Source organism: Nycticebus coucang, chromosome 2 (genome assembly GCF_027406575.1).
Source record: "Nycticebus coucang isolate mNycCou1 chromosome 2, mNycCou1.pri, whole genome shotgun sequence".
In the NCBI taxonomy this organism is placed as follows: domain Eukaryota; kingdom Metazoa; phylum Chordata; class Mammalia; order Primates; family Lorisidae; genus Nycticebus; species Nycticebus coucang.
This window is the reverse complement of record NC_069781.1, coordinates 128661732-128677605: the sequence shown is the minus strand read 5'-3', so window position 1 is coordinate 128677605 and position 15874 is coordinate 128661732.

The window sequence follows — 15874 nt, the reverse complement described above, 5'->3', positions numbered from 1 at the left end:
CATGTCTCTGTTCTCCTTTGCTTACCTGAATTTTGATTATTTTAACTTTTTTAGTAATTCACTTATCTATTTTTACTTTTGCATGTATTTTTAGCAGTTGCTTCAGAAATTACTGTCCCCTTTGTATGTTGTAGCTGTCATATGTCTTACATCCACATACACTGAAAACTCCACCAATGCCTATATTTTTGTTTTTAATAGCTATATGTATTTGGAAGAATTCAAAAAGTTGTAGGTTCCATTAAGTAACATTTTAATTTGAAGAATTTCTTTCAGCATTTGCTTTAGAGAAGACCTGCCAACAATGAATACTCTTAGTTTTCCTTCAGTTGAGGTTGTTTTTATTTTGCCATCATTTCTGTTAGATATTTTTGCTGCAGATGAAATTCTGAGTTGGATGCTGTTTTAGCATTTTATGAATGTTATTCCATTGTCTTCTGAGAAGCTTAATTTCTGATAACAACAGTCCTTTAAACTGTTGTTCCCCACGTATAATGGGTCAGTCTTTAATGTCTGCTTTCAAGATTTATTTTCTTCATCTTTAGTTTTCAGTAGTTTGATTATAATGGGGATGTGTTTGTTTATCTTTGAGTTTGTTCTGCTTGGGTTTGTTCTGTTTGTTTTTCTGAGGTTGTAAAAATTTACATCTTTTACCAAATTTAAATTTTCTATCATTTTGTCTTGAAAAATTTTGTTTTGCAGAAAGATCTTTATTCCTTTTGTTTGAAACTCCAATATCAGAATATTATATCTTTTTTATATTGTCCCAGAGATTTCAGAGACTGATTTTTGTCATCGTTTCCTTTCTGTTGTAGAGATTAGATTAATTCTATTTATCTGTTTTCAATTTTACTGTTTCCTCTGTCACCTTCATTGTGTTATTGAGACCATCAAGTGACTTTGCATTTCGGATATCATATCTTTCAGTTTTAAAGTAAACATTTTTAATAGTTTACATTTCTTTGCTAAGAATACCTTTTTAATCATTGCAAGGATATCTCCCTTTACCTCATTAAGCATGAGTTGTTTTAAGGTCTTTGGAAAATTTTCAGTACTTGTGTTATCTTAAGGTTGATGTCTGCTTGTATTTTCTCTTGAGAATTAGTCACATTTTCTGTGTCTTTTATTTTCGTATTTTACATAATTTTAGATTATTCTTGAAAATTTTGCATATTATCTCATACAATTCTGGGTCATATTAAAATCCAAACTATGAAAAGAAAATATTGGAGAAACGTCAGAACATTGGTCTCGGCAAGGATCTCATGAGTTATATCCTCCAAACACAGGCAACCAAAGCATAGTTGGACAAATAGGATCACATCATGCTAAAAATCTTTTCACAGCAAAGCAAACAATCAACAAAGTGAACAAACAATCCATAGGTTGCGAGAAGATATTTGCAAACTACTCATCTGACAAGAGATTAATAACTAGACTATAAAAGGAGTTCCAACAACTCAAGAGGAAAAAAATCAAATACTGTGATTGAAGGCTCTGAATAGACGTTTCTTAAAAGAAGACATTCAAATATCCAACAAGTACATAAAAAAGAGCTCTTTATTTGCAGAGAAATACAAATCAAAACTATCATGAGATCTCATCTCACCCCCGTTAAAATGGCTTTTGTCAAAAAGAGTGGAAATAACAAAGCTGGTGAGGATATGGAGAAAGAGGAACCCTTGTACCCTGTTAGTGGGAATGTAAATTAGTGAAACCACTATGGAGAAAGTGTGGTAGTTCCTCAAAAAGCCAAAAATAAAACTATCGTATGACCTAGCATATGAAAAATATACATATCTGCACTCCCATGTTTATTGCAGCACTATTCACAGTAGACAAGATTTAGAATTAAACGAAGTATCCATCAACAGATGAATGGATAAATTGTAGTATAGGCCCAGGTGTGGTAGCTCGCGCCAATGATTCTAGCACTCTGGGTAAGCCAAAGTGGAGAATCCCTTAAGCTCAGAGTTCTAGGCGAGCCTGAGCAAGAATGAGACCTTGTCTCTACCAAAAATAGAAAAATTAGCTGAGTGGTGTAGTGGGCACTTGTCATCTCAGCTACCTGGAAGACTGAGGCAGGAGGATTAACTGAACCCAGGAGTTTGAGGTTGCTGTGAACTAGGAAGAAGCCTGTCTTAAAAAAAAGAAAATTGTGGCACATACACACAATGGAGTGTTATGTAGCCGCAGGAGAAAATGAAATCCTGCCATTTGCCGCAATCTGGATGAAACTGGAGAACATTATGTTAAGTGAAAAAAGCCAAGCACAAAAAGGAAGAATCTTTTTTTTTTTTATTAAATCATAACTGTATACATTGATATGATCATGGGGCATCATACACTCGCTTCATAGACCATTTGACACATTTTAATCACGGTGGTTAACATAGCCTTTCTGGCGTTATCTCAGTTACTGTGCCAAAACCTTGCATATTCTCACTCATGTATGGGAGCTAAACATTAAAACAATTGCTCTCATGGAGACAAAGAGTAGAATGTTGGTTACCAAAGTGGGTGAAGGGCTTTGAGAAGAGGAGGATAAAGTAGGGATGGTTATTGGCACAATACAGATCGAATTAATAATATTTGATAACACAACAAGGTCACTATAATCAACAATAAGTTAGGGGGTGCTTTAAGATAACTATAATAAAAGAGTGCAATTGGAATATTCCTTCTATGAATAAATGATAAATGCCTGAGATGATGGATACGCTAGTTATCCTGAATCGATTATTACATATTATATGCCTGCACCAAAACGTCACATATAGCCTGTAAATATAGACAACTATTCTGAACCCCTAATAATTAAAAGTAAAAATTAACCAAAACAATCCTCTGGAGAATGTCAACGTCTTCCTTTTCACAGTCTCTGAACTCTGGCATGTTTAGACTATAAGTCTGTCTCATCTTCTGTGGGCAGTGTTCCCAAGTGTCAGTTTAGTGCTCCGTGGCTTTGCTATTCTGCTGGGTTTATTCCACAAATGAGTAGCTCAAGAGTGGGCCTGGGACTTGAGTAAGTCCATACAAAAAATTAAGGGATCCTCTTAATTCATTTCTTCCTTCTCCACTATCTGCTGTACTCCCTAGGTTCCCTGGGGGCCTAATCCTCATGGCAGACACTTGGTGTTTCTCTGGGAATTTTAGCTACATATACCCCTGTGTGATTGGGTAAAGTAGGGAGGGATAAGAGGGAACATACAGGATTCTCCTCATACTCCAGACCATAGGATCATCTTTTCCCATTTTGTTATCCAGAAAGACAAGCTTTCTCTTTGGCTTTTCTGTATCTGTGCCACCAAACTCCTGAATGCACCTCCAGGACTAGAGTCAACCTCAAGTCACAAATATCTAAATGGGGAAAAACAGACACACCTTCCTTACAGAATAATTCCAAATAGTTTATGTAGATTCTGATCCCTCTCAGCTCGAGTGTGTTCTAGGCTTAGAGACTTGCTTTCAACCCAACAAACGTTGTTTCGGCCAGATGATGAAGATTAAAATCACCAGGGAAAAGTTTTGACACATGTACCTTTGACAGGAGGTTATAAAAAGGGCATTTCACTTCTTTGATAGTCTTTCCTCAAGCCCATAACTCCTGTCTAAGCATGAGAAAAACACTAGGAAAACTCAATTTGAAGGACATTCTACAAAATATTCAATACTAAGCAAAATTCTCAAGGCCATGAAAAATGAGAAAAGACTGAGAAACTGTCATACCCTGTTTCCTCGAAAATAAGACAGTGTCTTATTTTAAGGTGTGCTCCCAAAGATGTGCTAGATCTTATTTTCAGGGGACGACTTATCTTTCCTGTAAGTAGGTCTTATTTTCGGAGGATGTCTTATTTTCGGGGAAACAGGGTAGCTCAGAAAAGACTAAGGAGTCATAAGGACTAAATGCAATATGGTATCCTGGATTGGATCCTGAAACAGAAAAAGGACTTTAGTGGAAGAACTTGTGAATCCATATAAAGTTTATTTAGTTACTGGTAACATGCCAGTATCGATTTCTTAGTTTCCACAAATAGACGATGGTGATGTAATATAAATAATGGGGAACTGAGTGTGGAGTGCATGAGATCTGTATGTACTATTTGTGTAATTTTTCTGTAAATATAATCTTTTTGTAAAGTAATTTTCTGTTTGAGACAGTCTGTCAGCTGGGCTAGAGCGTGGTAGCATCATCATAGCTCACAACAACCTCAAACTCCTGGGCTCAAGTGATTCTCCTGCTTCAGCCCCCATCCCTCTCCCCACCCAAGTAGCAAGGACTACAAGTGTGCACCACCACATCTGGTTAATTTTTTTTCTTTTGTTTTTATAGAAATCAGGTCTTACTCTTTCTGAGGCTGGTCTTGAACTTCTGGTCTCGAGCAATCCTCCCACTTCAGCCTCCCAGGGTGCTAGGAGTACAGGCATGAGCCACAGTGCCCCACTCAAAGTAAAATTTTATTAAAAAACCATTTTCCCCAAGCTCTCCTGTTTGCAGATACCCCCTTCCCTGGTTCTCTAGATAAAAGATAGATTTGTCTCTAAGTTACTGTTGCTTGTACCCTCTAGTAGTTCCACACCAGGACAACCCTAGTTTCAAAGCCAGGAGATAAAAAAGATAAAAATCCTCCACAAAACTCACTCTTGTTACAGTTTGCTCTTCAATTTTTGACCTCCTTCCCCAAATCATCTGCTGTGGTCAGTGCTCAGGTAGTTGCTTTTAATATTTTCAGCCTTTTGGTTGTAATCACTGCATGAGATAGGCTTTTATGTTCTGATTCTGTGCTGTGTTAGTACCAAATGTTCTAATTTATCTTTCCTGATCCGTCAGGTCTTTTAAAGGTTATTAAACCAAGGCTCAAGCACCAATACTCATTATCTTGGTATTGCCTAACATTTTTATCTTGCAAATTTAGATTTGCACATACTAGATTTTAATTGGAAGACTACATTTATATGCTTGCTGTTATTATACATGCACTTATGAGCTGAATTCCTGTTTCACAATTGGAAATAAGGTTTACAAAGAAAACATTTCTGGAAGGAAGGACAAGGATCTAACTCTTACCAAATACACACTGAACTCCAGTCCAAATGTTCAACATATGCAAACTCAAACTCACATAAACCTGTGAAGGAGCGTCTTGAGATAGAGGCCTGACTTCACAGACCAGGAGCCCAAGATTCAGAAAGATGGACGGTGTGCCTTGCTTCGTGTTGCAGAGCGGGTGAGGGGTAGGGCCAATAGGAAGCCAAAAGCTTCTGTTCTCCTTTTCACTGCCTCCAAGTTGAAAAGGGGAACAAAAGAAGAAGAAAGGGAGGAAAGGTAAAGAAAAGGAGAAATGGAAGAAGAAGAACACATTTTAACAAGTAGAAAGATGCCAACTGATCCCTGCGTGCGTTTTTTTCCACCATGGTCATACACACCGTTGACCCTGAGGTTCTAGTCTTGGGGTCAGCAATATTCTACTGGTAACAGCTCTGTGCTGGGGGCCCCTGTGTATCCACACACCTACATTACCATATACTTTATTCTAAAAATGATTCTGGCAGCTGAGAAGGAAATATCTCACATGGGGTTTGTTTTTTTACTTGCAGGAAGAGTTCAAAATGAGAAAGAGTATAGAGTAGAAGGCAACTGAGACGGAGAAACATCACGACCAAACAACACAGAACACTGGAGACAATTTTTCTTTGATTTCTCATTTTGATGGAGAGGTAAGGTTCAATATAATGGCCCCACATTTTTGATGCTAGATATCTTATTCTGAGTAGCAGAAAAGGTTCTGTCATCTTATTTCACAGTTGACATACACTTAAAATGTTGCTGTGTTGCAGTTTCGACAGAAGGGATAGAGTGTGGAAAGTGTTTCCACAAATGAACCAATAGTAGATTACATTGCCATTACTAAAACGGAACAAGCAAACAGGGAATCAAGGCATATAAAATAAGTAATAATTAAGGGTCTTAAATAAACCTAATTACATCTATAGTGAATGCAAAATCAATGGGAAAAGCTCTTCTGTGAGCAAACATTATTTGTTCTATATGATTGCCCTTTAATATCTCTTTGCCCCCAGGAGGGTCTGTGCCCATTGAAATCGCCAAGCTATAGCTCACTCTTATCATTGATTTTGTAAAATACCTCCTTGCAAATATCTGGTGGCTTACAGAGAATTCTAAATGAATTAAAATAATAAAATTAAGATGAAAATAATAATCGATTTAAAAAGTCACCTTTTGAGCTGAGGTCTAGAGAATTAAGAACCCATGTTTTCCAAGGGACTCATGGCAAAGGGTGTGTATCATCTTTGTATTTTGGTCCCATTTAGATCCTGTGACCGTCATTATCCTTCTTCCTGGGCCTGAAGCGATACTGACTGCTTCTGGTTCAGTATATATGTTTGCAAACACATGTGTATTTAGGAACAAATAAAGATATATTTTTATATGTGACATAAAAGTATGTGTTGTCTAGTTCTATACATTTGTCTTAAAAATCACACTCTACTTTTGAGTTCTGCATTTTTTTTTTCACTTCAATGTTTGTGGTTTTCATAATAGTTTTCACATGCAACCCAGGATTCCATATTGTGAATGCACCATTGTTTGCATAACCTTTGCCTCAGGAATAGGCTTTTAGGTTACTTTAGATAGCACTGTGAATGCTGTTAATAATAATCATGTTGAACACCCTTACCTAAGTCTCTTGGTATACTTGTATAATTTTTTTCCTCTACTATAGGAACACAAAAGTATAATTGCTGGGTCAAAGGATATGGCATTTTTTATTTAAATAGATACTGCCAAGTTGTTCTCAAAAGATTTTAACCTTACTAACAGTGAATGTGATCATTTAAAAATTTTTCCAGCTTTGGCTACAACCAGTTTGAAATTTCTCCCAATCAAATGGAGTATAAGATGGTATTTCATTATGGTTTAAATTTACCTTTTCATGAATGTGAAAGACTATGCATGAAGTTAGCATATTTTTTCATATGGCATGTTTCATCTATGAAATGGCATTTGATCTTTCTTGCTTCTTTTTTTCCTATTTGGTTATTTTTCTTTTTTCTCATTGATATATATATATATATATATTCAATATATTCCGAGTGTTAAAACAAACATTTTTTTTTTGGTCTTTCCCATACAGATGCTTTTAAGTTTAATGAATTATAAATTTATTTAAAGTATTTATCAATTACTTATGTTTTAAGTAATAAAAAGGCCTTTTTTTCTCCCAGATTATAAACCCTTTACATGTATTTTCTTCTAATGTTTTTGTGATTATTTTTACTTTTATAATCTGGGCATCTTGTGAAGAAAAATATTTATCCCCCCCAAGATAGCTAATTCTTTTATTTAATTAATTAATTTATTTATTTTTATTAAGTCTTTTTTACATAGCTAATTCTTTTAAATAATTATTGGATAATCCTCTTATTATCCACTGACTGTAGTATTCATTTTACATAATTTATACAGATCCATCAGTTTGTTTTTGAATTATTTTTTCTTGTACTGGTCTATTATCTGTACCCAAACATATTTTGTTTATTTCAGGTTTTACCTATAGTATGTTTTGGTAAGTAGAGCAAGGATCACCCCATTTTTATTCTTTATGTTTTATTTTGGCTATTTTTAATATATGTTTTATCTTCCACAAAAATGATAGGGCTAATTTGTCAAATTTTATCTAAAAGGCTAATTATTTGATTCTCCTTAGCATCAGGAGAATATTGAATTCATCTGGAGTAAGCATTTTAAATATTGAATTTTCCCATTTGAGAGCTTATGTGTTGTTCAATAACATTTTACCTTTTTCTTCATGTAAGTCTTGCACATTTCTAGTTAGATTTATTTTATACCCCTTTCCCCACTGTTTTGAATTAAGTGGGATTTCTTTTCTCCTTGACATGTTTGGATTGGTTCTAGCTGGTGTTGAGGAAAACTGTTGCTTTTTGTACCTCAGCCCTTGATGGACTACATCTACCAGAACACAGGGCTCAGGCAGAAAGATTCTGAAAGTTTTTTCCCCAAGGATCAAGCTGATCATGAGCTTAAGGGGGAAATAAGACATAAAGGTATAAAAACGATAACTCCACTCACATCTTCCCGATTTTAACTTCTCAGTGTCCTTTGAACCCCTTGGGTTTAAAAGGGAACAATATCAGGCGAAACAGAGAAGACGTGAGCTTCTCATGTCACCTGCCAGGATGGCGGCACCGCTGGCCTATAGCATCAGCTCCAGGCTGCATGCTGGTGAGCGTGGCTTATTGTGTGTAGTTGAGAGGTTTGTGGAAACAGGTCTCATCTGCATATGAAGGTCACATGACAGAAAAGCACAGGGAATTTGGTACCTAGATTCTAGAAACCTTAGTTCTAAGGCTTGCTTATGTAAACTTGAGAAAGGGCCCAACCTCTCTAGGCTTCAGATGTGAATGCCTTTCTTACTGTGTACCTGTCCTGCCAAATGGAATATTGTGCTACACTTAAAGTGCTCAGTAAAGAGAGGGTTTTGTGGTTGTTGTTGGCGGTAAAGTGACAGTGGTGAAGATGGGCTTTGATTATGACAGGCCTGGTTTGGAGTCCTGGCTCTGCCACTTCCTGTTGGAGTGACCTGAACAAGCTCAGTTGGACTCTTTAAGCCTCAGTTTCCTCCATGTTAAGCTGGCCATCCCTTTTTAAGTGAAAACATGTAGGTTTGTGCAGGTATATGTCATGTACTTGTAGTTGGAAATTATGGCATTTCTGGAAGCCTTTCTTCTTTCTGTGGGTAAGAAAATGTGTTCTCACTGAGATGCAGGCAAGAAATGTATTTTATTAGCTCACATTAGAATCACATTTTGTTAGTACAGGGAGCTTCACATGTCATTTGTGTCCTGAGAAGAATTTTAGGATTTTGAGTTACTGGATTTAGGTGTGTTTTAATGTGTTTAAAAGATGTTCCTGGTTAGGCTACTTTCCATAAAGATATGTAATAAAGATCCCAGGTAATCATCCAAGCCACTCACTCAAAACCAAGTGAGACTGGCCATCCCACAACACTGCTTTTCAAAGGCATTGGAGATTCTGACTCACAGCCTTGGTTTCTTGCTTACAGAATCATGGATTACTTAAGGAAATAAGGAAGACAACTGAGTTATATTGGGTCCAGTATTTCTTTGCTCTTATTAGAAGGGTAGAAATAATCCTTTTCATTTATTTATTGAATATAGGCTAGCATAAGAGAGGCATTTAAATTATTGTTGATAAGGAGATTCAATTGATTATTATACTTATTATTAGCTAAAAGTTCTTTAAAACTGGGCCAGGTATGGTAGCTCACCACTATAATCCTAGCACTCTGGATGGCCAAGGTGGGAGCATCAGTTGAGCTCAGGAGTTGGAGATCAATCTGAGCAATTCGAGACCCCTGTCTCTACTAAAAATAGAAAAATTATCCAGGTGTGGTGTTGGGCACCTGTAATCCCAACTAACTTGGGAGGCAGAGGCAGGAGGATTGCTTGAACTCAGGAGTTGCAGATTACTATGAGCTAGGCTGACGGCATGCCACTCTAGCCCTGGATAACAGAGTGAGATTCTGTCTCAAAAAGTTTTTTAAAACTGGAACAGTGCTCAGGCATTGTCTTTTTTTTTTCAAAAGTGTTATTCTGCACCCAAGCAGTGGCTGATTTGAACATGAGGAGAAGACAGATGCTAACCATTCACCAAGATGTGGCCACCATTCATTTCATCCTTGAGAAAAGCTAAGAGGGTTTTTTGTAAAGAAGCCGTTAGAAGTAATGAACTATTTTCCAAGATGACCTTTAAGACTGCCAATTAAATAACGTATCGTGTTTGATGCCACTACCCACCAGCTTTACATTTATTGCTCAGTAGTTTTCAAAGAAGTAATTTAAGGGTTAACTGGAAAAATCCTCCTCCTCTTGAGATGCACTTGGAAGTGATGCCCACACCCAGATCCAGAAGTGGCAGGCGTCTTTGTGAAACTGACCCTGTTGACTAAACGCCAAGTGACTCACCTGCAGCTTCATAACCACAGCCTCATGATGAGAGGTCAGAGGACCTTCCCTGGGAGGGGCAGACGCAAAGATTCACAGGTGTTGGTTAGCCTTGGGTTTTATTAGTTTTTTTTCAGGTTTCACTGTTAGGACTTAAACAGGGTTGAGCTTGGGTGAAGAAGATGTGAACAGAGACCTGCTTCTTCCCGCTTTCACACTTCCTGGGCTTGGGCACACGGGCTTTTCATATAGCAGAGCCTCTGAGAGGGACCTGGCAGGGAAAGGCAGAGAGGTGATTACTGCTTAGCCCAGATGCAGCTCAGGGTAGAAGCACCCTGGAACACTGGTTCTCTACCCAGGCTTTAGAATCAGCTGGGGAGCTTCTAAAAATCCAGATGCTTGGGCTTTCCAGGTAATTCCAAGGTACATTTAGAGTGAAGACAATGGCTCCAAATAGTCCTTGTCTGAAAAGTGAGTTGTTTTCATTGCTCTCAACCATTGAAGGCAACCTGATAACCCTTACTTATTTAGAAACAATGGTAGGGTCTGTGTCAAAGCTATAGTTTAAAAGAAGGACTAAAAGCATGTAAAAGATACTAGGTGTGAGTTCTTAACCTGTGCTCCATGAGATCATAAACTCTTTTTAAAAACATTTCAGGTTAATATGCTGGTACAAATGATTATGTTACATTATTTGCATTTCTAAGGTAAAGTTCAAGTTATAGTTGAGCCCTTCACCCAGGGGTGTGTGTGAGAGCTTACCAATCCCCCTCCCTCCTGCCCTCCCTCCACTCAAATATATTTGTGTTTTTTTCTCCCGTGGGCATGTAGTTGTTTATCTGTTGTTTTCATATTAGTGTTGAGTACATTGAATACTTGCTTTTCCATTCTGGTGATACTTTGAGCTAAGAGGAATATGCTTCTGCTTCATCCAGGTAAATGTGAAAGATGTAAAGTCTCTGTCTTTTTATTATGGCAAAATAGTATTCCATAGTAAACATATCCCACAGTTTATTAATCCATTCATGGGTTGATGGACACTTGGGTTATTTCCACGTCTTAGTGATTGTGAATTGAGCTACAGTAAACATACTAGTGCAAATGTCCTTATGGTAAAATGATTTTTTTTCTTCTGGGTAGATACCTAGTAATGGAACTGTGGGATCAAATGGAAGGTTTACTTTTCATGAGATCCTAAACTCTTGAAACTATATGCCAAGTTTAAGGATATGTGGGTCTCTATATTTGGGTGATGGGGTGAAAAGTGGGGAAGCTTCATCCCTTTCAGAGGATTATCAGAGTAAGCCACGAACAGCAAAAAGTTCAGGAACCACAGAGTGAACACCCACCTTTATGAAATTCGTGCCCACATTAAGGCACACACACAGTTTTTAAGAAAAAAAAATCTCGGGTGGCACCTGTGGCTCAAAGGAGTAGGGCGCTGGCCCCATATGCCGGAGGTGACAGGTTCAAGTCCAGCCCCGGTCAAAGACTGCAAAAAAAAAAAAAAGAAAAAAATATCTCCAGCAGTGGTTTTCAACCTTTTTTTATCTCACAGCACACTTGAATCCACAGTTAAATTTCTGCAGCACACTTACATTCTGTTGATCAAAAAAAAAAAAAAAGTTAAAAAAAGACTATATTTACTGTGCTTTGAACTTCTTTCAGAAATAATTTAATTAATGATTAAAATTTTTTTTTTCTGGACACACCTAAGACTCTCTCATGGCACACCGGTGTGCTGGGGATGGAAATCACAGAGCTATAGTGTTAGGAAGTTGTGGCCCTGAGTGCTTCCCCAAACTTGGATTTTCCTCCGCTTGTTCTGCATTCTGTATCTGTTCTGCTCACCAGGTTCCCAGGGGAGACAGCAGCTTTCATCTACAATTCTGACCTAGAGAAAGTCATCGGTCCTTGGTACATCTTAGCATAGTGAGTTTGACCTTCCCAAACCACAAATGATGAAGTGAAACTAATAATGAAGACAAACTATGAAGGAAACAATGACAAACACTTCGTAAGAATAAAGGTCTAATGCTCCCCGTTTCTGCTTCTTCCCAGCTCTCTTAATTGGTTTCTTTCCTTGCAGCTCTCCTTCTCCCCTTGGCTGGGATGTTCTGGCTCATGGGAACATTCTCATGAACCAAAAGACTTTGGCACATGTCTAGGATACCCTTTACAGTTTCTGACATAAGGAACGTGCTTCCTGCCATCAGCACCCCTCAACTTCAGTCTTTCCAAACCAGAGATGGTGAATCAGTTTGGACTCCTGTACCATGGAATGCAACAGTGCGGGTCCTTTGGCTACATCTGCTGTAGGGGATGGGGAAGGGGCAGTGGTATCCCTGAAGAGTCAGGTGACTGACATGCCAGATATGACTCCTGTGTAAGGTGATCATCCCCCCGCCCCCGCACCTGAACATTCAGTCATTGTGCCAGCCATGTGCCTTCACTGTGGCCTTTACGTTTTTCCCTTTCTTTGTCAAATGTATTTTTGCCTTCAACTCAGAGAAGGAGATGATTTTATCCCTACAAACAAGGAACAGCTCAGATTAGGGCAGGGCCTTCAGCCTGCTGGAGAGCCAGCCTTGGAGCAGGGTGAAACTTACTCCTTTCTGCTGATTGAAGGGGTCTAGAGATTCCCCGCTGCCCAAGTCAGCACAGTATGAACAGACCTCCGGATACTCCATGACCCCAGTCTGCAGCCCTTCTGCCTGTCTTGTTTCTTGCTACAATCGGAGACTGGTGATGAGTTCCCACCTCTCTTCTGAGGTCTGACTCAGCTTCTGATGCTCCTGGCCCAACCTACGTGGAGTGTACAGAGGAGATGCTGACAGCATCTGGTGTTGACCTTGGACTTGGAGTCTCAGTGTCTTGTCCCACCTTCCCAGATGGCTGCCCTTGAGGGGTGGTGGTGGGGGGGGTGGGTGGGGGGGGGAAGGCTGATGCTAATCCCATGGGACCAGCATTAGCTCTGCTGCTAGGGGGCGGGGGGGCAAATGTCCCTGGGAGTTGCTATTCTATCCTTGGAAGCTGCTGGCAAATTAAATTGTTATTAGTAGTATCAGTGTTAGCATTAGTAATCATAATAATAAAAGCAGAAACCACCATAGAATACTACTCAACCATTAAAAAAATGGGGACTTTACATCCTTTGTACTAACCTGGATGGAAGTGGAAGACATTATTCTTAGTAAAGCATCACAAGAATGGAGAAGCATGAATCCTATGTACTCAATCTTGATATGAGGACAATTAATGACAATTAAGGTCATGGTGGGGGTGGGGGAAGGGGAGAGCAGAGAGAGAAAGAAGGAGGGAGGGGTGGAGAAAGGAAGAGCAGAGAGAGGGAAGGAGGGAGGGGGTGGGGCCTTGGTGTGTGCCACACCTTTTGAGAGCAAGACACGATTGTAAGAGGGACTTTACCTAACAAATGCAGTCAGTTAACCTGGTTTCTTGTACCCTCAATGAATCCCCAACAATAAAAAAATAAAAAAAATAATAAAAGCAGTAACAATTAGCCTTTGAGTGCTCCCAATGGTCCATGCTTTGGACTAAGTGAATTATGTATATTGCTACATTTAATTCTCAGAAGAACCCTATGAAACAATGTCTATTTTTGACGCAATTTTCCCCATGGGGCAATCAAGGCCCAGATGGGATAAGTGATTTGCCCTAGAGCTCTCAGCAAGAGGTAGACCTGAGATGGGAGCTCACAGGTTTTGAGTTAGAAAGCTGTGCCCTTAACCACAACAGCAGTGTCTGTATTGCCAGGTGCTGACACCAGTCCTTTACTGAAATTGTTGGAACTGCAAAGGAAAGAACTGCTAAATGAGTTTCTTTTAAAAGCCGCTGAACGAACGTGGACTGGATAATATCTCTGAATGGCATCCAATTGTGTGGCACTGGCACTCTCTGGTCTGCTTACGCAAAGTTCCCCAAAGTTCATGGGCACTCTCTCTGCATATAGATGACTACTCACAGTTTAAATACCCGGGAAGGGAGTTGATACCTTCTGTCATCCCCAATTGGTGTAGCGGATCAGTAAAGAAACATGACCAGCAGAAATTGGAATTCATTAAGTGTTTCATGCCTGGAGTGATTGTATAATAAAACTCTACTGTCATAGATGAGCAGATAGAACAGTGGCCCGAAGCTGCCATATGTCAGAGGAAGGCAGGGGGCCTGAGACAGTTGACTTCGTAGCCTAAATATGAATATTTGGTCCAATTGCCAAACTCCGTGTCCTCCCCTGGTGTAAGATGGCTCTGGCAGACGGAAGTGCTGCCACATAGCAATGCTGCTAGACAAGTCAGCCTTTGTAGAAATAACATTTCAGGGTAGAGGTCCCATTAGTGGCTAGTGCTTTGCATTCGTGGACGTTTAAAGGACTTTAAAAGGTACTGTTTAAATGCGAGCCATGCTCTGAGGGGTCTCTCAGAGCCTCGTTGCGTCTCCTGAAGCTTCCGTCTTGTAACGAGCAGGGCTTGCTGGAGTGCTTCCCGGAGGAAGCAATGCAGATGCTGCTCAGCGCTGCCACGGGCTTCGCAGCCTCCACAAACACGAGCCCATTTCCATAATGAATCCCTCTCTCTCCTTTCTCTCTCCTCTCTCTCTCTCCACACACACACAGAGTGTCTTAGTCCTTTCTGTGATGCTAGGACAGAATGTGCGAGACCGGGTAATTTATAACAAACAGAAATTTATTGCCTCACAGTTATGGAGGTTGGGAAGTCTGATACCAAGGTGCTGGCATCCGGTGAGAGCCTTCTTGAGATGTTATCCCCTGGTGGAAAGACAAAGAGATGGGGAGAGAAAGAGTAAAAGAGGATGGCATCCCTCCTTTTATACAAACCCATTCTTGTAACAACATCATTGATCGATTCACTCTACTCTCTTGGCTTAATCGTCTCTCATTAGGTCTCTTCTCTGAACATTGCTGCATTGGGGATGAACTTTCCAATATATGCTCTCTGGGGGACACATTCAAACTGTGGTGTATCTGTATCCTACTGGCTCTGTTTCCCTGAAGAATCCTAACTTACACACTCGTGAAGCCATGCGGATAAGCCTGGGCTGGCATGACGGATGGTTAGAGGCTGCATAGAGCAGGGATGAGTTGCCCCAACTGAGATCGTCTTCCCCACTGTATCCATTACTCATTATTGTTCATCAGATTACTCCCAAAACCTGGTGGCTTAAAATAATAAGCAGCATTTCTTTTCTTAGACAGTTTTGAAGGTCAGGAATCAAGCTGCAGCTTAGGCAAGAGCTCAAGTGCTGTCAGGTAAGCTGCAGGCCAGGCTCCATGTGGGAGGCAAGTTGATAGTTGGCTGGAGCCTTTGATTACTCCCCATGAGGGCCTCTCTCTAGGGCTGCTCAAGTGTCCTAATGGCATCATGTTTGAGTCCTCCAGGGCATGCAGTCCAAGATAGCCCATTGAAAGTGGAAGTACCTCTCAAGTCCCTCTGCTTAGCTGTATTTATTAGAAACGAGTCACCAAGTTTGGCCAGCAATCAAGAGCAGAGGAATAAGGATCTACTTTTAGAAAGGAGGAATGTGAAAGCATTTTCAGACACATTTTAAAACCACCACAATGAGCCACTGTAGGTGTATAGATAATCACCCAATGCCAGCCAGGCCAATCACTCAGCAGAACTTCTGAGATAAATTAATGTTTTAAGCCACTTGGTTTTGGCATGGTTTGTTACGCAGATAGAGTTCACAGATACAACTGCTCAGACTGTGTAGTGATGGAGGGCTAATTCCCCAGTGCTGCCAAACCCAAACAGAGGTTCACTGAGATACCTGTCTTTGAGGAGCTAGCAGTTCTGTAAGGGCCTGGGACAGGTAGTTATGACACAGT